The sequence below is a fragment of the Apium graveolens genome, chromosome 6, assembly GCF_009905375.1.
Source record: "Apium graveolens cultivar Ventura chromosome 6, ASM990537v1, whole genome shotgun sequence".
Taxonomy (NCBI): Eukaryota; Viridiplantae; Streptophyta; class Magnoliopsida; order Apiales; family Apiaceae; genus Apium; species Apium graveolens.
The window spans coordinates 39,103,507-39,127,759 of record NC_133652.1 but is presented as its reverse complement, the minus strand read 5'-3'; positions in this window follow the sequence as shown (position 1 = coordinate 39,127,759).

Genomic DNA, 24,253 nt, shown 5'->3' with positions numbered 1-24,253 from the left:
AAAGAAAAAAAAGAAAGTGAAAAGGAATAAACGAAACAAAGGAAACAAAGTAACATGTGTGTGTTTGTTTTTGTTTTGGTGGTTAACTACTAATGTACTAGTGTAGTTGTCGCCGCAGGTTCCCTCCCCTCTGGTCGCCATAGCAATTATTACTCCCTGTAGCTTCTGAGTCGCCACACACATGCATGAATAATAAAGGCAAATGAGTTCCCCTGGTCGCCACAGAACAAGCTCTCCTTGGTCGCCACAGAATAATAACCTGGTCACCACATAGCTCTCTTCTCTCCGCAGCCACACAATTTTATTGGATATAAAGACTACACATTTTGCAGAAGAAGAAAAAAGCTATTGTAATTTTTTTGTTCATCTTCTCTCCCAAGAGAGGTGAAAAATAGCAGCATAGATTTACAGAGAAGTTCAAGCTTTTTCTATATCCGTTTAACTTCTCCCCAGAGTAACGTTATAATGCCCGATTTAATTCTTGTATATTAATAGGGGCATAATAATCGTTACACGGTAATTAAATCCTAGTACAAACACAAACTAGATCATTGTATAGGATTTAATTTGTAAAACTTTGTAGAAGCTATGAACTTTATTGTTCTTAGATTGTAGCCGGTTAATTTATTTACCGGAGTGTAGCAACACCCCTTGCGAATTTATATATGGATATATACTTCCCCGAATATCTTGTATTCCTCGTTTTATATTCCCAAATACTATTCACCTCAAAAACACTGAACCACTAACCGAGCACTAAATCTATATCCGCTAAAGATTCGAAAATTTTTTTAATTTAGTGATTATCGTATTCAACCCTCCCTTCTACGATAATTCGGGACCTAACAATAATTATATTGTGAGAGAATGTTTTATTTTAAATATTACTATAATTACGGTGATCAGACCGACTACCAACCAAATTTTGATTGTTTCGTCTTTAATATAATAGTATAGATATCATGCATGTATACGAATTCATAAATTCGATATTGTTGAATGTTATGATTTTTTTTGAATTTTTGATATAACTAACTAAAGTATGTCATTTTATTTTCATTTCAATTATTCTTTTTTTAAATTTAGTCTAATCGAGTTGACTCTACAAACATATTTAAGACGAAATTATTAAAGTTTGATTGATAGTCGGTCTAGTCAGCTTTAGTTATAGCAAATTTTAAAATAAAATACTATCATAAATAGATTAATATTCATAATATAATTATATAACTATAAATATAACTATAATTTTTCGTCTCGAGATAAAATAAAATAAAATATATTATTAACCCAGGCTAGACAAAATTATACTATTGATAAATCTTAAATAAAATTAAAAAATCTATATATAACTGTAATAAATATTTTGTTAGTAGTCGGTCTAGTCATGTGCAATTATAACAATATTTAAAATCAAACACTCTCATAAATAGATTAAAATTCACAATAAATTATATAAATACAAATAAAAAAATATGTCTAATTTCTCGGCCTTAACAAATATGAATACCATATACATGTGCTAAACAAAATTATACAATCTATCCAACTTTTTAAATAGTATAAAAAAATAAACTATAAATAGATAGTTTGATTTGCTATTTCAGTATAAATTAAAATTATAAATACTACTTATTCAACTAAAAATTATATTATTGAACAGGGCAAAAAAAATTAAAATTTGAAAACTAATTCTTTGGTCGATATAATGTCATCAGGTTAAAATAAAATAATTTTATGTTTATTCAGTTTAAAATAAGATAATGTTCACCCCAGTCTAAAATAATATTAAAAACAAATCAAATATAATTAGTGGGATTCAGTTAATATAACAAGCCTAAGACTAAAACAAAATAATGTATAATATTGATCTCATCTTAAATTAAAATCAAATTCAAACTAAAAATATTTGTTACACCATTGATCCGGGTTAAAATTAAAAGCTATTTAATTCGTTCGTAGATATAATGTAGGTTTAAAATGAGTGGGATAACTTGGATCCGAACTTAATATCGGAATCCGATTGATGTGAAAAACCTAAGGCTAAAATAAAATAATATATAATATTGATATAATCTAAAACCAAAATCAAATTCAAACTAAAAATAATTATTACACTATATATGTGGGTTAAAATGAAATTAAATTATAGCTAATTTGTTTGTAGATATAATATTGTCTTAAGATGAGCGGGATAACTAGGATCTGACCCTAATAGTGGAAATATTGATATGTCTAGATAATATTTGAATTTATATAATTTTTGACTTTTTTCAATTCCAATGATATCCATACTGTTTTATTGAAGATGATTCATTAGTCGATACAATAGTATCAGACTAAAAAAATTCATTCGAGTTATAAAAATATAACAAATTCAGTGTTATGCCCAAAAATTGGTATAAACAATATTCAGATTGAAATTGATAGAATAGGCAAAATCGAAGGAGAAACGCCTAAAATCTAGGAAAAGATAAGATTAACTTTCCATAAAAAAGAAGGCGCGCCCTAGGGACGCGCCCCATTGATTGAGTAGCTGATTAACGGTTGTGGTTATTATCCCCAAAGGCGCACCCTCAAACGTAATAAGGAGGCGCGTCCAATGATTGAAAAAGGGGAGAGAAATTCCTTGATTAAAATCTGTCCTACGGAGAGATTTAGGGCGCGCCCTAAGTAAGAAAGGCTCCTTGGACGGATTGCTTTGGCAGACTCACACCTTGGCTTGGACAGAGTTAGGGCAAGCCCTAACAATGAATTATTTAGGGCGCGCCCTATGATGTAGAATGATATAGAAAGAGATCAAAGGCTGATGACACAGGGCGGTGCCAAGATACAGGAATGTAAGGGCGCGCCCTTAACTTCTAATTGACATATAAATGCAACTTTGATATGCTGCTTGGATGGACTCTCTGGAAGATTCAAGGAAGATCGAGAATGTTATTACTAACCTAATTGATGCATGTACTCTATTGAAGAACTCCTTCCTGTAGCGTATCTACAGGAAAGGCGGTGTCCGTGGTCAGAGACCTCCAGGGGTATGCCTGGACTGAAGGCCTCCTCCTGTAGTCAATGGGTGTCCTCATTGGGGATGTGGGGTGAAATCCGGTGTGTGCTTTGGGAGCTCTGTCTCTGTAGTCAACGGGTGTCCTTGTTGGGAGACTTTGGAGTATCCTGCACTTTGCACCCAAAAGCTTGGGATCACTTGTCCTGCAATCTGGTAGGGGCTCCTTATCAGGGGACAAGGATGCGTCCAATATTTGGGGTGAACCACGGCTGTACCTGCATCCGCGGACTAGAGAAACAGCTGGTAGCGGAGGGTTATCCTTGGCCAGGGAGATGCCTTATCCGTGAAGTCTCGAAGCCGCGGACGAGCCTTGGGCCTTTGTGGTTGGGCCTCATCGGCGGACATTCCTAAAGCTAGTAGAAGACGGTTTCCAGTGGGTTTCCTACTGGGTCTCGGGATAAGAAATCTAAGCCCATTAGGTTTCTTGTTCCCCAAGAACTACGTGGGCTTGATTCCCTATAAATAGGGATACGTAGGCAAATTGTAAGGGGTCAGAAGCGAGAGCGCAAAGGAGCCACCACTAACCCTAAGCAATCTCAGCCCCCAATAATCATCACCACCAAACACTGTTCATCTTTTCTGACGAATACTGTTCATCGGATTCATCGGCTACTGTTCACGTTTCCGACGAAGGACTACCATCACAGATCTTGTTTCCGGCTACTAACCTCAAGTTTTGTTGTTCCCAAATTCCTCCGTCAACATTCAGAATAAATAAAATTAAAATTAAAATCAAATTTGTCCTCCCTCTCTCCCGTAGAGTAATATACATATAAGGACATATGAGATATGGAGGTTAGGACAAAAATGTAATTTAATAAAAATAAAAAGTTGGTCTTTTTTCCTGCATCTCCTCCTCCCAAGGTCCCAGACCGATCATATAACACGGATTAAGCATAAAACCATGTTCAACAAACAAAGGCGGGTAATATAATGGAATCGATTAATATTCGATTTATAAATTGGTTGAACTCGAGAGAAAGTAGTGAATGTAGTAGTGAATGTAATTTTTATGTAAAAAATTGTACTATATATGAAACGTATACGATTGAGAGAACTACATATATAAAAATTTAAGGCCAATCGATATATAAAATTGTGGAGAGCTAGGAACGAAAACCTTGATTTTTAAGAAAATTTAAGCTATATAACAGAGAACTACATATATAATATTGCACTTTCGAATGTAAACGAACAATCATTTGGATATCATTTTTCCAAATCTTATGTTTCTATAATTTTTACAAGTATGCAACTACATATCCTTTATCCTTTTAGTTATATAATAGGAGAATAGGCACATAAATTTAATTAGATATTTTATTCTGGTAAAATTACAGATTTTCCCGTGTATTTATCATATTTTACGAAAGAAAGTTTTTATTGGGAATCGAACCCTCCCTACTTTATAAAGTTTCAATACCACTATGACTTATCATTTGTGTTTTTTAATTATACACTTAATATCTATTTGTGACATAAGATTGTAGAATATCATTTTTTAATCATCTTTTTCTTTTTTATTTATTAATTTAGTTGCCTATATATTTCTAAATTTAAGTTACTACTAAAATTAAAATAATATTCAACATTTAAAATATAAAATACCTATTTTACAAAAAAGATAAATGAAGTAACACATAACATTTATTATTTAATAATGATGTAATACTTTTAAAGTAATCGTTATAATACATATTAATATGATCATGTATACACTTATACGAATAATTAATATAATTTATAATACGAGTTTACAAGATTAATATGATATCAATATTGATATGATATTAATTACATATAAGAGATGATTATTTATATCTAAAGATCATTTATACACTTATGTGGAAGGAAAAAAGATCTATTACACATGTTTTTTTCAATATTGATACGATATTTTTATTAAGTGATCTTTAGATTAAAATCACAAATATAAGACATATGGACATTATATCAGCTAAATAAATAAAAAAAATATAAAATTGTAAAATTAATTATTAATACTGTTCTAACAATTATTTATTTGAATACGATACAATATTTATATTGATTGATTAATCATATTATATGTTACTTATACATAGTGTTCTAAAAATTGGAACTCAGATTGAATGAGTGAGCCTACCGAGTCACGAGTACTCGGATTACTCGGGGAGTATTCGGAATGAGTACTCCGGTCAAAAATCGAATGCGTTAAATATTTCTTTTTAAAAAAAATTAATTATTAGTATATAAATCACATAGTAAATTACATAATATTTTAAAACTGAAATCAACTAGAAAAATATATATTACTCTCAATTCTATCAACATATATTTTCTACATAACAAAAAGATAATTATTAATTAGTTCATATATCATGCTTGAAATTCGAGATTAGATGAGTTTTAGACTCAAAATCATCGTCAATTTTGTACATAATAAATAATAAATAGACAATAGGTTGAGATAAACGAGTGAATTTTCAAAGGTTCTTAATTAAATAATTTGGATATTATGTTAATTCATTTTTTTTATATTTTTTTAAAATTTTAATATTAAATTAGAGTTGGGCTGAATTTAAGCCAAATTATGTCGATTTTGGTTCGAATTAAGCTTAAAACCGCGTAATTACTCGAGTAATAGAAAATCAGTTCGTAAATGAGTCAGAATACTCTCCCAAGTTATCGGCCGAGTCGGCCGATTTTTAGAACACCATTTATACATCATAAATCACGACGATGATATATCGTCTTGACCATTTTTTAGGAATTATACCTTTCAACTTAAATGCCTAACTCTTAAAATCATAATTTTTCGGAATAGACAATCAAGAAGTCAATGAGGGTGTTGACCTTCTATGAAATTTTTTTATATGGTAACATTTCAAAAATCAAACACTACACCATAAAATGGCTACTGTAACACCAATAAAACGTTGCATTAGGGGGTAAATATGTTGCTCTTGCCCCACTTTTAAGCTAAGGTAACATTTTCTTAAAGATAGGTTTTTCCATATTGCCTTAGGGGTCTAAGGTAACATCTTTGGTGCCTAAGGTAACATCGTGTTTTAACTTGTTTATATGTTGCCATAGCTTGCTAATGTAACATAAAGAGAGATCAGTTGTAACTTATTTTTTATGCAACCTTAGAGTTTTAAAATGTTTTTAAAAAGTGGGCCCCACAGTGGGACACTAGCTGACATGGCAAGTATGGGGTCCACAGTGCTGAGTTGTCTTGATGACGTAGAAAGTAGGCCCATAGAACCTAATGTAACACTTTGAGAAGCTGTTGTAACATTATAACTAGTCTAATAAAATATTTTAAACATAATATGGTAACAATTTATGAGGCTATTGTAACACTTTAGCACAAAAAAATTAAAATGCTTATTTTGTAAACTGAAGAATCCCAATTATACATTTTGTAACTGTAAAATAATACATCTAACTCAAACAATAAACATCCAAATATACAACCAAATTAAACGTCCAAACTAACTATAAACTAGTTCACATTTTTTACTTCACAACAACCCAAAATTATAAATTTTAAAAAGTACTACTAGAAGCTAATGCTTAAATTTGCTTCAATTTCTCCTCGACTCCACCATCCGGGCGTTTCCCTTTTTATACACGTGAAGCTTTCTCTTGTAAGTCTTCTTTGTTCCCTGAAATATTATCTAAGTTATTTGTAAGAAAGAAATAGAACCAACAAATTTTGAATACCATATCAAAAGGCCTGTAGAAAATGCTTATTAAAAAATTATTCTCTGATCATTGTTATTTGAATATCTCTACTGCTATAAGACAACGTCCTAAATTGAGAATTATATGCAAGAACATAACTGATTTACAGGTTTTTGAAATGACACTATTAGTATTGGAACTCCTTCATTTTGGGCACTTATTTTTGAACTTCATTATAAAAAATAATGATAGTAAACTCATACATATTCAACCAGATACAAAATAAATAGTTCTTTGATAGATCGGAAGTGAAAAAGAGAAAATCTATCTACTTTATGTCAAATATATATGCAATGCAAAGGAGATCAAAATAGGAAAATCAAGCACCATAGGGCATGATCAGTATAGTTATATTTTACGTATACAGGAACATAATAATATCAAAGAGTATAATTGCTGAAATGATTGAAAGGATATAGATAATGACACAACTGACCTCTAACTGCCGATTATTGACAACGAGGGTTGGAAATATGGTTACATCACCTCTTGTCCCTTTCCCAACCTACATGACATATAATTGTCTATTAGTTATACTTTCCAAGCTCAGGGGGAATCTCCTGTGTTGAGCCTGTTGGTTTATATCTTTCTGCACCTTAAAAGTTTCGCTAAGATAGTTGTAACTTGATTACAGTGTAGTCAAGTATAATTGAAAGCCTTGAATAAAAAAATTATTTAACTTAGTCAATAAAACTGATACTAATTTACTAAACAAAGTACCTACATAAATTTATTAGGTTTAAGATAAATTTACACGTTGCACATGCACACAAATTAATAAAAAAGAAGTGAACTGATTATCTGAGTTTGAAATAACTAAATCTTGTAAAAAGTAGTAAACTTTCTAAGCAGATGCATTACAATTAAAACTACCTAATATATATAATTGTAGACCATAAGGATGTCTCTTTATTTCAAAACTTTATACACAACTGAAATATATAGTTGCATAGTTTATACACAACTGTTCAAGTCTATTCTTCTGAAATAAATACAAATGAGATCGTACATACAAGAAGAGTTGTTTTCAACATAATATTATATATGAAGTATCATATACCTGAACTGACTCGAATCCATATATATCTAGAGTGCTTATGGATCTCCCATCTTGTCATTCACCCTTCCCAATCGATCCTTTGATTTTCTCTACGAGCCAGTTAAATAGGCATGCATACATAAATTTCACCAATACATCTCTCTTATCAATTGCCTAACAAAATGCACCCATGTGGCTATGTTATAATGACTGGACTAGGATTTTAAACATTCACCAGATATAGGTACGATATGGTGGTACTTAGTATAATACATTTATGATTGCTAGCACAGAGTATGCACTAGCAGTATGCACTAGCATCTCTCAACCATATGTAATAATGAGACAGTTTATGGAAGGGATGTATAGGTGTACCTTCTGCAATATCAATTTTTTAGTTACACTAGCCTTTTCAGTCTGGATTTCACTGGTAGAAAAAGCTAACTTCAGCTCCTCATGATGACAACCAACTAATCTAGAAGCCATTGATAATGCTGCAAAATAAATCAAAACACATGTGTGTAAGACTAGATACAATTGTCGGTGCCAATTTAAATTATTGTCCAATGGTACCATAATATTACACACAGGCAAGGTTTGTGCTTTAACAGGATGCAACCTACAAGTAACCCTAAACATATATGACATAACTTAAACAACAACAAATCAACAAATTAAAGAGTACATAACAATACACAAAATCAATCTCAAGATACAAAACCAATAATTGGAGTCGATAATAAAAGACAATTGATTATATCAAACATGTAGTGGACAAATGAATAGAAAATTAAAACATAAAAATATATTTTTGAAGCAACATTCACAATATATAATACATATAATACCTATTCAGAATACCTAAGTTCAAACAGTTCCTTCTCTAGTCAGTTTCAAGTTGAGCCTATTCGCTTGAATCAGCAAGCTCTCAATAAATATATAATACATAAAATACCTCTATAGAAGTTGAAACCTTTTTCTCACTAATCTTTTCGCACTTTTGTTTCTTGTTTCCTGCCTTGAGTCCCTGCCAAGGGAATCTACAGAATACACAAAAATATATGCTTAACAAAAAGATAAGTATTGTTGCAGTTACAGGTATAATCAACAAAAAGAACATAGCTACCTTCCTCTTAGAAATACATGAGAACATATCCAAGTGATTCTAAATCATCTCTCCTGCTTTGTTCTGATTAAAAAAAACACACATTATATATGAATTAGAAAACAGAGTAGCAGTGAGGCACATAAACAATACATAAACACAATTATAAAAAAGATATCACAACAAAATTAAAAATATCACAACAAAATAGATTTAAACTCGACATATATAAAATCTCACAACAACATTTAAAATAAAATTAAAAAATAAAAAAATAAAAATAAACAAACAACATTTATCCACTAAATAACGAAACTATAGAGAGAATCATAAATCAAAAATACCTTAAATCAAAGGCTGAAAATGAAGAAGACCCGAAATGAAATGAAGAAGCCCTAATTTGAGATGAAACCCAATTAACCCTAATTTGAGATGAAACCTTAATTACGTACTAAGAAGAGTAGGTGACAACAAGAGATGGTGGTAGCGAGTGGTGAGAGAGAGAGAGAGCGAGAGAGATAATGTAGGAAGAGAGAGTGTTTAGAGGAGGGGGTGTTTAGCAGTCTGGGTAGAAAGAATCAGAGGGAGTGTTTAGCGGCCTTAGCCAAATTTTTGAACTACCTGGAAAATTTTGGGCGGCTTTTTCTCAAAAATTCCCCGGTATGAAAATTAGAAGCCCGAGTCTGAAAATTACAAGCCCAAGCCCGTAATTTGGACTATCTAGGAGCAAAACTAAAATATTTTGTAATAAATAATATTTAAATGATTATACTCTTTTTATATTTTATTTTTTACATAAATTCATGTCACATCTGTAATATTTTTTATTTTGAAAATTTGAGTGTAGTCCTCATGTTAATATCTACACTAGTTATTTTATTTTTACTTTCAATTCATATTACATATATATATAAAATATATTACTTTTGAAATTATTATTTTGATTTTTTTTAAAAAATTCTGCATAAAATATTCATGTATCATGTATCTCACTATTCAAATTTTAATATCACCTCAATTTTTTTTATAATGAATTTAAATTAATATTTAATCTCTTAAGGAAATATTTTATATTTATATTTTAATACTCTAAGGTAACACTTTCAAAAATATATTTGAAGCTATAACACTTTGTAGCTAATGCAACGCCTTGTCTTTGGCTCAGGTAACATAAAAAAATAATGTTAAATTAGCTCATAACTATCCTATCTAAGGTAACATTTTAGGTAGCATTCTTTAGGGAGGGGGTTGCGATAGGCCATATATGGTGTAGTAAAAAGACACTTTTTAGCATACCAAAACGCAATTTAACGGGGTATTTTTTCGAAACTCAAAATAATTGTAGTGTTTCTTCTCTCCACAAATTTTTGATTCTAAAAGAAGACTAGAAACTGATGTTTAATTAGCGTTTACACAAAGTCTATATTCGTAGTATACAAGAAATGCGTCCCGATTAACAAACATATCTATACAACATAAATTTGAATTGAGTTTATTAGTAACCACAAATACAATTTATTTATAATATGTGGGCCCATTCACGTGCTATTGTATCAGATCCCTTACACTCATAATACTTTTCTATTAATTAATTATTATTTTAATTTTTAAAAGTGTATGATTGCATCTAAACCAGTTAATATCACTGCATTTCTGTCTAGAACTAAAAACCCAACACGCTATATGGTTATAGAGGGCCATAAAATGAAAATTATTTTGACCTTTTAACATTTTTTGTGTTATTATTTGAATTTTTTTATATGAAATAACTGATATTAAAAAATCTTATACCAAGTACAAATTGAATTTTTTTAGGCCTAACTGCTACAAGTTCTCTCAATAGTCACATAATCATATTGTAAAATTTTATAATATATGCTAACATTTATATCACATATTCAATTACATGGCACATACAAGACTGGCCAGTAAGAAATATTTAAATGTACAAAATTTTAATTTTACTTGACTAGCAAGTTTATTATATATATATATGTATATATATACATAATTATTAACTTTCATTTTATTTCACGTGAACATACTAGCCATTTAATTATATGTATTGATTTTTATTTTTTATATAAACACATAATCAATTGCAGGGCACATACAAGAATATTATTTGTCAAGTCGGTATTAATTAGCTTTGATTGTTAATCGATTTATATCAGGTATTCTTATAGCCAAAAAATATAATTATGTGCTGCATAATTTTTTTTTATAAAATGACACGTGTCTTGCACGAATTGTTATGTTAGTTAAACCATATTAAACTTGAGGTACATAGATATGAGTAAAACCATATCTAGTTTTTCCTTGTGATTACACCCTAATATATTACTACTTCCGTCCCAAAATACAAGCCTCTTTGACTTTTTACGCGTATTTTAAGGTGTATAAAAGTCATAGCTCCGCGCACATTTTTTAAAAATTTCTTTTCTTGAATTAAAATTTAAGATATATACTTTTATTCAGAAAAAAAAAAATTTGAAAAATATTTTGTGTAGCTAACTTTTTTGTCTACTCAAAAGTTTGGGGTCCACACACATACCTTATTTATAACCTGCTTATAACAATAATATAGATAATAAGAATAATATGCAGTGACCCTACTTACCCACTATCACGGACCGCAACAGGTTAAAGTATGCACACAAGCCAAACACACTTACTTATATTACAAACATTCGAATCCCAACTATTCCAACTCAGAACTGAGTATTAAACATTATTACAAACTTTTACAAACTTAAATTATTCCAAAAGAACCATACTATCTCAACTCGATCAACCTGAACCCCTAGCTCTCGCGCTAGACGGGGGATCCTCGGTACCAACCGGTTCCTTCTTAACTGGAAAAGAACATAAACAACATCGCACAAATGAGCTAACTAGCTCAGCAAGTCACAATGATAAAACTGAGAATAATGATCATCAGGTGAATATGGTTATGATATCAAGTGAACAATGGATTATGATTTAGAATTGGATATTATATTTTCATTTTAAAAACCAAGGCTAGGCTGCTGATCAGTCACGCACTAACCCCGAGCAAAGCACACAGCACTGCTCTAACTACTGGATCCAAGGCATACATTGGCCTAACTTGACCATTATATGGTCTGACCACGAATCTGGTCCACAATTTTACAAAAACAATCCAATTCTAACATTATAACAGAATAAACAATGTAAAGCAATAAACAGAATCGTTAACAACAGTGGATGCTCAGTAATGAAATGGCTTCAATCTTCGTAAGGATCAATAGGGCATTTTCAAAGCTTGGCTGTTAGGTAATGAAAGAATTGGATAACAAAGGAATCAATATTTCAGGGTTTCAAAAACTTGGTCTTTCAAAGTATCAGATACAATAGTTTGAATGTGTAAGCAATCTGGTTCAGTGTTTGATATTTAGTTTGTATGTATTTATGGAGTAGTATCGTAAATTTGTGGTTCGTATCTGGATGTACAACAATCAATGGTTTAGAAAGAATAAGGTTTACGGTTCAAGATCAATAACTGGAATCAGGGTTTGGGTTCAGTGCATCAAAGCACTTGCAATATAAAACAGTACTATCAATCCACTATAATATATCTCAAGAAAGTTCAGAACACTTGTCTGGTACTAGCTTACTATATTGCACTCGCTTTCAATCACCATTGTCTTACTCCTCGACTACCTGTTTTCCTTTTCTACGCCTCGCCTCTTCTGCTCACATATTATAAGCATCTATCAATATTCAACTCATACGATTCTATTCGAAACATACTTCTATCTACCCCTCGTTTCACCCAAATCCGATTAACGGATTAAAAATTACGCAATAAATAAGTAAACATCGAATATATAGACCGACAGTTAACCAACAAGTCACATATAGCACATAACACGTCACATAATCAATGATATAACATTTATAAAGAAGTCTCGGGTTATAAACAAGCTTTCGGATATTTAAAATGATTTTAAAAATATTTTTCGGAATTAAAACGGGTCGTTGGATCAATTTCGGTGTAATAAACAGGGTTCGGCTGGCCAATTCTGGCTTCAAAACAATTTTATAATAATTATCGAGCCTTGAAAACAATTTAAAATAATATTTTAAAGCTCGAAACTATTTTTCAGAATTTTTAAATCATTTTTAGTAATTAAATCTAATTAAAATCATTTTTAAGTAATTAAATCTAATTAAATAATTAATTACAATTAACCGGTACTGGTTCTGTTCCAGGTACTAAGTCGATTGCAAACTCAATTTCTCTGTCTGGAGGAAGTCCTGGTAACTCATCGGGAAACATGTCTGGAAATTCATTCACTACTGGAATATCTTCAAGTTTTGCTGGCTTCGGACTTCTGTCAATCACATATGCCACGAAATGCTCGCATCCTTGCCCTAGTAAAATCTTGGATTGAATCATCGTTAAGAACTTCTTTACATACTTCTAGCCCTTGAACGTTACTATCCTCTCATCTGGCGTCTTCACCATTACCTTCTTATTTCGACAATCTATCTGGGCATCGTGCTTAGATAACCAATCCATTCCTAAGATAATGTCAAATTCTCCCAACTTAAATGGTATCAAATCTACACAAAACTTACTACCAGAAATCTCAATCTCACAATTCCCACAAACTTGATTAACAGATACACGTTCTTGATTTGCTAATTCCACAGTCATTATTTCATTTAAATACTCAACTAAACAATTTAACTTACTAACAAAATCTTGTGAAACAAATGATCGAGTTGCTCCCGAATCTATTAACACTTTGGCACATAAAGAATTCACATTAATCGTACCTGCCATGACATCAGTATCCTGGATAGCATCCTTCACAGACATGTCAAAAACTCTAGCCCCTGGAGTCTCATTCACTGCTGGGGTAGATCCCATAATCCTCAATGCATTATTGACTGGGGCTGGTGTCTTGCAATCTCTTGCTATATGTCCTGGCTTTCCACATTTAAAGCACGTAAATCCAATGGCTGGAACCTTCACTGCTGGATTCCGGATAGGCTGATCCTTACTTGCTGGTTCTTTTGCTGGCTGATTGCGGCACTCCCTTGAATAGTGCCCTTTCTGGTTGCACTTAAAGCACACCAAATTCAACTTTTTACAAACTCCTCCATGTTTCTTTCCACATACCTGACAATCTGGAAAAGTTAACCAACTGATTCGGTTGATTCGCATTAACTGGACGGTTGCCCTGGCCTCCGTCTCCTGCATTTTATCTCTTGAAATTAAAATTCCTCCCTGGCTGAAACTTGCCCTTCTTAAAATTTGGAAACTTCCCTGGTTGTGACTGACCTTCATTCCCTTCAAATTTCCTTTTCTTTCTTTCTTTCTCCTTCTGTGACATCTCACTCTCTGTCTCTGCGATCATAACCTTCTATACAACTCCTGCATAGGTATCTAATTCAAAAATGGCTACCTTCCCTCTGATCCATGGCTTCAAACCTTGCTGGAATCTCTTAGCCTTCTTCCTGTCAGTATCCATATACGACGGCACATACCTTGACAATTCCTCAAACTTACTCTCATAATCTGCCACCGACATATTTCCTTGCTTTAATTCTAAAAACTTCAACTCCATTTGATCCTGGATAAACTGAGGAAAATACTTTTCTAAAAACAATTCCTTAAACCTCTCCCAAGTAATAACATCTGTACCTTCCAACTTCTTCACCATCTCCCACCAATAGGTGGCCTCATTCTTCAAATAGTAACTTGCAAACTCAACCTTCTGTTCTTCCTTTACTTTTATTAAGGCAAATGCCTTCTCTATCTCCTTTAACCAAACATTTGCTTCAATCGGCTCTAAGGAACCCTTGAATTCTGGTGGGTTTACTGCCTGAAAAGTTTTGAAAGTTACCTGGGGATTGGTCTGTCTTTGTTGTTGTTGTGCCAGGTGAACTGTTTGTTGGGCCAAGATTTGGAGAATCTAGGCTATTGGTGGGTCTATGGGTCCTGGGTTTGCATTCTGGTTTGTATCATCTTGGTTGTTGTTGCTGTTGGTTTCTTCATTCTGGGTGTTGGTGCGGGTATTTCTTCTGGGAGACATTTTCTGTAAAAAATCAAACAACTTATTTAGCTTTTAAATCAAATTCTTTGCATAAAAGAAAAGTTTTATAATACAAAAATATCTCTTTTTGAAAATAGTTGTAACAGTTGAACTAAGTAAATTGCATGCTTCTTTACAGAATATAAACAGTTATGGAAAACAGGGTACATGGTATCACAGGGGTATAACTGGTACAATATATAAGATAAAGTAAAACAGGTGCAATAAAGTAAATAACAGTACTGGAAAGGAAAAGGTACTGATATATATAGATCAAAAGTTTGGGTAGTTAAGCGTAAAGACGCTTCGGAAATAAAAACAAAAGGGTACAACAACCTACTCACTAGTCAGTATAACTAGTCTATAAGTACAACTCCTAAAGTCTACTGATATACACTACACATTACTGTACATACTACACAACCATAACAATACTGCTCAGCATCTCCATCTCTGGATCTCTGACTCATGGCAAGTCTGGAACTCCAATCTCCTCAAGCTCCTCTAGAACCCACTTAGCCCACTCCACTAGGAAATCAGGGGTGATGTTCACATGTGTAGCCTCAACAATCCTCACAACAGCTGCTCTCCGAAACACCTGGAGCCTCTCTCTAAGTCGCCTCTCACTACTCCCAACCTCTCTGGTACGCATAATATGTAGTAACTTCTGACCCTGTAGGAATCGCTGCTCCATAAGGCAAGCCTCAAACTGATGATATGGGACATGATAAGAAAAGAGCTGGAAAGGTACTCCTGTAACTGAATGACCAGTAAAGCCCGAATCAGCAGGTGGGGGTCCTCTGATAGGTGGCCTCATGCCTGGAGGTGGAATAGCCTGCAGCGGTACGGGCTGCATCACAGGTGGAGGTAAAATAGCCAGCACTAGTGGAACAACAAGACGTGGATCTGAAGACGATCCTCCAACTGAAGGCTCTGAATGATCTGCTGATACAGGGATGAAAGAGTCGGCCATCGCTGCTATCTGAAATCATGTCGCAATATAAGAATTTCGAACCACGATGCGAATTATACTAATACCTGTTATACCGTATCACTCAACCTCTCGACGTTCTATCTTTCTATTCCTTACTTAAATCCTAACCCTCTACCCATTCCCGTCAACCTAGGCTTGTGTCAGTGACTTATAACCTGTAGCTCTGATACCAAACCTGTGGCGCCCTCCAAACCCGGGTCAGAAGTTTAGGGTCCACACACACACACACCTTATTTATAACCTACTTATAACAATAATAGAGATAATAAAAAATAATATGCAGTGACCCTACTTAGCCACTACCACCGACCGCAACAGGTTAAAGTATGCACACAAGCCAAACACACTTACTTATATTACAAACATTCGAATCCCAACTATTCCAACTCAGAACTGAGTATTAAACATTATTACAAACTTTTACAAACTTAAATTATTCCAAAAGAAGCCTACTGGCTCAACTCGATCAACCTGAACCCCTAGCTCTCGCGCTGGACTGGGGATCCTCGGTACCAACCGGTTCCTTCTTAACTGGAAAAGAACATTAACAACATCGCACAAATGAGCTAACTAGCTCAGCAAGTCATAATGACAAAACTGAGAATAATGATCATCAGGTGAATATGGTTATGATATCAAGTGAACAATGGATTATGATTTAGAATTGGATATTATATTTTCATTTTAAAAACCAAGGTTAGGCTGCTGATCAGTCACGCACTAACCCCGAGTAAAGCACACAGCACTGCTCTAACTACTGGATCCAAGACACACATTGGCCTAACTTGACCATTATATGGTCTGACCACGAATCTGGTCCACAATTTTATAAAAACAATCCAATTCTAATATAATAACAGAATAAACAATGTAAAGCAATAAACAGAATCGTTAACAACAGTGGATGCTCGGAAATGAAATGGCTTCAATCTTTGTAAGGATCAATAAGGCATTTTCAAAGCTTGGCTGTTAGGTAATGAAAAAATTAGTTAACAAAGGAATCAATGTTCAGGGTTTCAAAAACTTGGTCTTTCAAAGCATAGGATACAATGGTTTGAATGTGTAAGCAATCTGGTTCAGTGTTTGATATTTAGTTTGTATGTATTTGTGGAGTAGTATTGTAAATTTGTGGTTCGTATCTGGATGTACAACAATCAATGGTTTAGAAAGAATAAGGTTTACGGTTCAAGATCAATAACTGGAATCTGGGTTTGGGTTCAGTGCATCAAAGCACTTGCAATATAAAATAGTACTATCAATCCACTATAATATATCTCGAGAAAGTTCAGAACACTTGCCTGGTACTAGCTTACTATACTGCACTCGCTTTCAATCACCACTGTCTTACTCCTCGACTACCTATTTTCCTTTCTACGCCTCGCCTCTTCTGCTCACATATCATAAGCATCTATCAATATTCAACTCATACGATTCTATTCGAAACATACTTCTATCTACCCCTCGTTTCACCCAAATCCGATTAACGGATTGAAAATTACGCAATAAATAAGTAAACATCGAATATATAGACCGACAGTTAACCAACAAGTCACATATAGCACATAACACGTCACATAATCAGTGATATAATATTTATAAAGAAGTCTCGGGTCATAAACAAGCTTTCGGGTTTTTAAAATGATTTTTAAAATATTTTTCGGAATTAAAACGAGTCGTTGGATCAATTTCGGTGTAATAAACAGTGTTCGGCTGGCCAATTCTGGCTTCGAAACAATTTTATAATAATTATCGAGCCTTGAAAACAATTTAAAATAATATTTTAAAGCTCGAAACTATTTTTAAGAATTTTTAAATCATTTTTAAGTAATTAAATCTAATTAAATAATTAATTAAAATCAATTAATAATTAATTAATTTTCAAATTAATTGACCAATTAGTCAATTAAAAATTAACTGAAATTAATTTAGATTTATTTTTGATTTAAAAATAATTTTTGGAATTAAAATAATAATTTTTGGAATTTTCAAAAATTAAAAATGATTTTTTATAATAAAAATAAATAGGAAATATGATTTTTGAATATTTTTAAAACAGGAGTCCTATTTTTGAAAACTCTGGAAAGTTCAGGGACTGAATTTCACCATCTTCAAAAGTACAGGGACTAAACTGCAATTTTGCAGTCCAGTCGTCGGAAAACGTCGGGGGTGGCCGGAGAACTCGCCTCCGGCATCCTCCCACCACCATCACCTCCAGATTTAATCCACACAACACTAGGAACTTATTCATGCAATCAAAATTGACAGATAACCCCAGACTTGGCCGAAAATTGGCCAAGAACATCGCCGGTTTCCGGTGAACTTCGAAAATTTTCAAAACACAACTCCCTTCGATTCAGACATCCTCTGTTAACGAGCTATATACCAATCGATTTTAAATTTCATAAGGAACATAATCCACTATAAATCAACAGCTAATAACCCCTAAATCAAAAAGCCCCAAATTTCAATTGAAAACATTCATACGGGTTATAAACCCTAATTTTAAAATTCGAGAATTAAACCCACTTTTGAGCATGTTATTGGACTACAAATCAGACGTATGAAATATGAAAATCATCAGGAAAACAAGCTCTACAACATGCAATCATCAAATCATACAAACAATCATCCGAACATAAATTCATATTTTTAATAAAAATAATTCGAAAATAAATAAAAATATAGAAAAATAACCTTAGTTTCTGCAGTAAAACGAAGCTCAGAAACTGATAGTACTCCTCAAATCCTTCGTTTTGGTTACTCAAGCTTTGAAAACAGAGATCAATAACACCTTCGTTTTGCTGTTTGATTCTTAGAAAGGTTTATGAGTTTAGGGTTTTCCTCTGGAAAATTATATATTTAGCTGACTACAAATGATTTTAATACGAAATAAAATACGGTAAAAGGCTATTTATATTTACGGAAAATTAGTATCCCGTTGGATCATTCCGGATATAAAACGGTACGTTTATTTATAAAAAATGATCCAAACGGTATCGGTTTTCGGGATAATTATCCAAATCAGTACAATTTGTACTGCGGTCTTGGTCTCAGCGTCTGGTTACACGTATTACGAGGTGATAATTGTGATAGTTTAATAAAAAGCTCCCGTTTATTGAAAATACGAGTTTTATTGATTTACCGAAACGAATATTGTATCGAAAATATTACGCCGGGACCCGCGCAGGACAAACCGTACGCCGGATCGAAAAAGTCGAAACATGAAAAATGCTCGAAATATTACAATTAGGTTAGGAAGGAGTTCTCGGAAGAGTTTCGGGTTATAAAAACGTAAAAACGGATGACGTCGGTTGGTTCCCGTTTTTATAAAATAGATTTTAAATACCCGAAAAAAGATTTTATAAAATCCATATAATTCCTATAAATTCATAAATCAACATAAAAATAATTAGGAAGATATGAAAATTATTTATATTTTATTTTAGACATATAAAAATTAAAATACTCAATTAATAATATTTTTAAACATCCAAACACATTTAACACTTAACAAATAATTCACAGAATAGATACTGAACTCATATAATAATTATTTGTTAGCAAAAATAATTACACGATATATCCCGGATATTACATAAAAGGCCCTTCAAGTGTCCAAATTGATGATATCAACATACCAAGTCACGATTTCATAACATGTCATAATAAGGATTAAAAGGCCCTTCAAGCGTCCAAATTGATGATATCGACATACATATGTTGTGTACTCATCAATGTGGTCATAAATATTTTCGAACGAAAGGGTTCTCTCCAGAAACTTGTGTGAGGATCCGCACTAGTTTGGAATGTAAGAGGAACACAAATGCTACATATGTATGATGCCATAGGGTAGTCTTCGTAGGCTTATTCTATATGAGAAGCTTCTGGAGATATGAATTTATCATTTCGAAAGTCATAATCCACGATTTCTGTATCTTTTTCTAAATCGTAGGCTTCTTCTAGATCAGAAGAAGCTTCTGGAGATCTGATTTCATCATTTGGAAAGTGATGAGCTACGATTGTATCATACATATCTAATTTTGCATCAATTTGCTCCATAACTTGTCCTATTCTTTCCACGACCATATTGTTAGCTACTTTTTTCTTGAGATGGGTATGCCAGTGGTTTTTGATATCGTTATCAGTGCGTCCGGGAAGCTTTGCTGCAATAGAGAACCATCTGAGATACATAACAAGAACATTACTCACTTGACATAAATTCTTAACAAATAACATTTCATTTAATTCTGAATCAATATGAATAACAAATCACTTACCCGACACTAATATGACGCATGTTGATTATGATTTCATCTTCCTCTTCCTCTTCAGTGTAGTTACCACGTTTAACTTGCGGATCCAAATAGTTCATCCACCTCGGTCTGCAACTCTTCCCACTCCTTGACAAGCCTAAACAACATACTACACTAAATTAGTACGAAATCATTAACTACATTCCTTAAATTATAAAGAAAAATTAAAAGAGCACAATGAGATTCAGATAATTACCGGCATGTATAGGAATCTGACTCCAATTCCAAATGCCATATTTAGTGATATAAGTCACTAGCCGCATGTCTTCTTCAGGAGTCCATTGACATTTCTTGAATGTTGCCATTTTTTCCCTATTCGAATTAATGTTTAGTTTTGGATAAATATATATTAGTAAAGAGAGTACAAGGTGCAGGTGCTTTAAGAGTTTAATGACACTTCCATGGAATTGCTAGATATTTATACATCACTTGCTCAGAGAAATAGATCAAATTTTCAAGTTGCAAAAACATGTCCCATCTGACTAAAATAATAGCGAGTCCTGAATAAAAAATATAATTTTAAAAAATAATATTTCCTCCATCCTAACCAATTCTTTACATTTTCCTTTTTGGGACGTCTCATCCATTTTTTTACATTACACAAACTTACCTAAAATAGTAAACTTTATATATTAAACAAAGATTATCATCTTATTATTTTATTATACTTACCCCACCCACCTAATTACTATACTCTACTTAATTACTCTAATTTACTTTAATTATACTACCGGTATGTACTTTACCATCTCTCCCTCTAAACAAAAAAGTCATCTTCTTCCCCATTTTTCTCCACCATATCCCCCTTATTTGTACTTCTAAAGTATCGATTCGATGGAGTCCCAACATAATAAAAATTCAGCACCAGAAGTTGAAACTGATAATGAGATTAGTCTTTCTTTATCATCGCCACCGCTTGCTTCTAAAAATCGGGGTTTGGAATCTGATGTTGTTGAAGATACTCCTGATCATGTAATTGAATCTCGGGGCATGAAATCGAAAGTGACGAAATTAAAACCCCAAAAACTGTGAGGTTGTTGAAATCTAGAAATCAGAAATCAAGAAATTCGAGGATCCAACGGGGTTGTTGCAGATTTTACTCCCTCGATTTTATGAATGATGGTAAGTATGATTCCTTGATATATTATTGTTTGCAAATATGTGTTTTTATGTTTTATCACCCATTTTTTTATTTTGTTTATAATTCATACAATTGCATGATTTTATTTGAATACTTGTGTTTTTGGGAAATTATATGTTGGTTTTATTTTTAGTTTCACGGTTTAGTATATACTCCAGGGAGTAAGGATAGTGTGCTCCAGAGTAAAATACATTGTGCTTAAGCTGCCAATGAAAAGATTTTAGAGTTTTAAATGATGGTTTTTACATGTGAAATGTATGGTAAGCTTTTCCCTTTATGCCCGGTTCTTGAGTTCTAAAATAGGAGGGAAGCAGATGAAGAGAAATAAGATTTTCTCCCAATTCCATGTTTAGTGTGTAACTTAAACTGTTAATCTACCAATATAGTTAGTCCTTGTTATTTGTTTTTATAATTACGTGGATGAAATCGTGACGGGCCTCTAATTAATTTGCTTTTGTTACAACTAGGAGCACATAAATGAAAGTAGTTTCACTCCATTACAAAAGTACTATGGTATGTTCTCACACCAGGGTTATAGAAAAGCTTTCCTCTGTACTGAACTTGATTTTAGGACGTTGTACAAGAAGCAACACAGTTACGTTAGGAACCTGTTAAATATTTAACATGTTTGAGAGATACTTCGACATTAGAAGAATTAATGTTCCATAATTTACATAAACAAGAGCACAAACAAAAGTTTATCAGAACTAGCAAAAGTTAATCAGAACTAACATAATTTACATATAGCAAAAGTTTCCTAGCAAAAGTAAAATAGGCATGCTTTATTCCAGTCCATTTAGAATGCGCTGCACCAAATTACGAGAGATAGTAATTTTAGTAGGAAGTTGTCCTAAATTTTGAAGATTTTTCTTCCCAATATGAGGGAGTCTGTAGTTATTATTTCCATCATTCTTGAGTATCTCCGTCATACGATTCATCAAAGATAGCCAAACATAATTTAGTGTTGTAGGTGTGACCTCTTCATAAGCTTTAACCACCGCGTCGACTAATTGACGAACAGTTTTTGGTGCTTTTTCATGCTGCAATCCTTGTATTATTCTAAAAAAACCAAGGTCGTTGATGTTTAAGTCCAGACTATTAGGGGGCTGATTTTCTAATATAATATGAAATCCATCAGATTCAGCCGCTTTGACAAAATCTAGATTATTATTCTTGATGTGAGGCCTCGCATTGTCTTGTTGAATGACTATATGTTTGTTAAGATCAACCAGCCATTTAGCTTTAATAGCTGGTATGATTTTCTCAACCACACATTGTTTAATCACTAACTTATTGATGCTATCAATGGGCTTCACTTGCATAACACCTTTAGCTCTATTCTTGCTTGATCTCGCGGCTGGTACTTCAATTGTAAAAGGAAATATTCCAATTTTTCCATCAAATACACAAACCCCATCTTCATTGTAGTGAGGCCTAGCTATTGCACTCATAAACATCACTTTTGTTATGAATCGCTTTGACTTACACGTTCGGTGTGGTTCGGGTTCATTAGGTAGAAGGTAATATTTTTGACTTTGCCTTGTCATATAGAACCATTTCTCATCTATATGAACTACATGAAACATTCCTACATACATGGGATTCGTGAGGAGGGTTGAACGTTCAATATTGTTTAAAACAAACTTAACTCTTGCTTTTTTATTAGGAAGAGTTAGAAATGGCTTCAATGCAATGGAATGAGATCTAATTTTTCCTTTTTGAACAAGTTTATGCACCATAGATTTGCTTGCATTTAATTGAATTGCTAATGTCCTAATATTAGTTCTAAGGTGAAGAGGAATTTGCCTTACCTTTTCCAAGTCCAAAGTACATCTTGTCATACCACCTTTCTATCTTCTATCCAAGATTGGAAGTACACCTTCTTTGATTGCTTTGAGGACAACTTTCCATATATTTCTAATTGTTACTCTACTTACCCCATAGTCAATACCAAGTTTGTTGATCAAACCACGTTTGAGTTTGTTGTTGTTGTAGTTTAACGATAATATATAGCTAATCTGTTTCTTCCCTAAATTTTTTAATCTTTTCTGCCTTGTAGTGCCAACAGGGGAGGCTGAAGTTTCAACATGGGGGGAGGCTGGAGGAGTAATATTTAAATCTGGAAGTACATTTGTTGCCATCTTTGTTGTCTGCTTCACCAACAGCTTTAAGCTTCTGTAAAGTTTAAATAGGGACTTGCATATTTTTGTATAAAAGGATGTTAATGTCGATTGATGAAAAGTGTATGTACTGTGTTGTAGGAGTACTTATAGTAGTGATGTGGAGCCAAAAAGTGTAATATAAAATGTAATCTGGGCGGGACTTTTAATTTCATTTCCCTCCCTCTGTTAATCACAGTCCAATAGTAATTTAATATAGCCCACTTGTCTTTTTTACTCAGTTTATTGGTTTCCGTGCAAATCTCAAATGCAAAGAACTGAAATGGACAGAGGGAGTAATAGCGGGCGGGAATAGGTGTGAAGAGGGCATCACCGCCGAGTCGTCTGTCTTGTGCTACATAAATTAGTACAAATTGGTGTAGGTTTGATTAATTATCCTAATTAGTAATCAAGGTATATATGTAAGACAGATTAGTCAATAAAATGCAGTAGTTAGTTCACTCGTTTAACCATCCAGTACAATCAAATTAGTACCGACTCTGAACTTATTTAAACTATCAAGACAAACGTGATACAGAAAGTAGGTTTTAGCAATATCAGTGATTACACATTTTTATCGTATAATATTAGTGTAATATATTAATTAGTTAATACATTATTTTCCGTTTTATACTTGATTT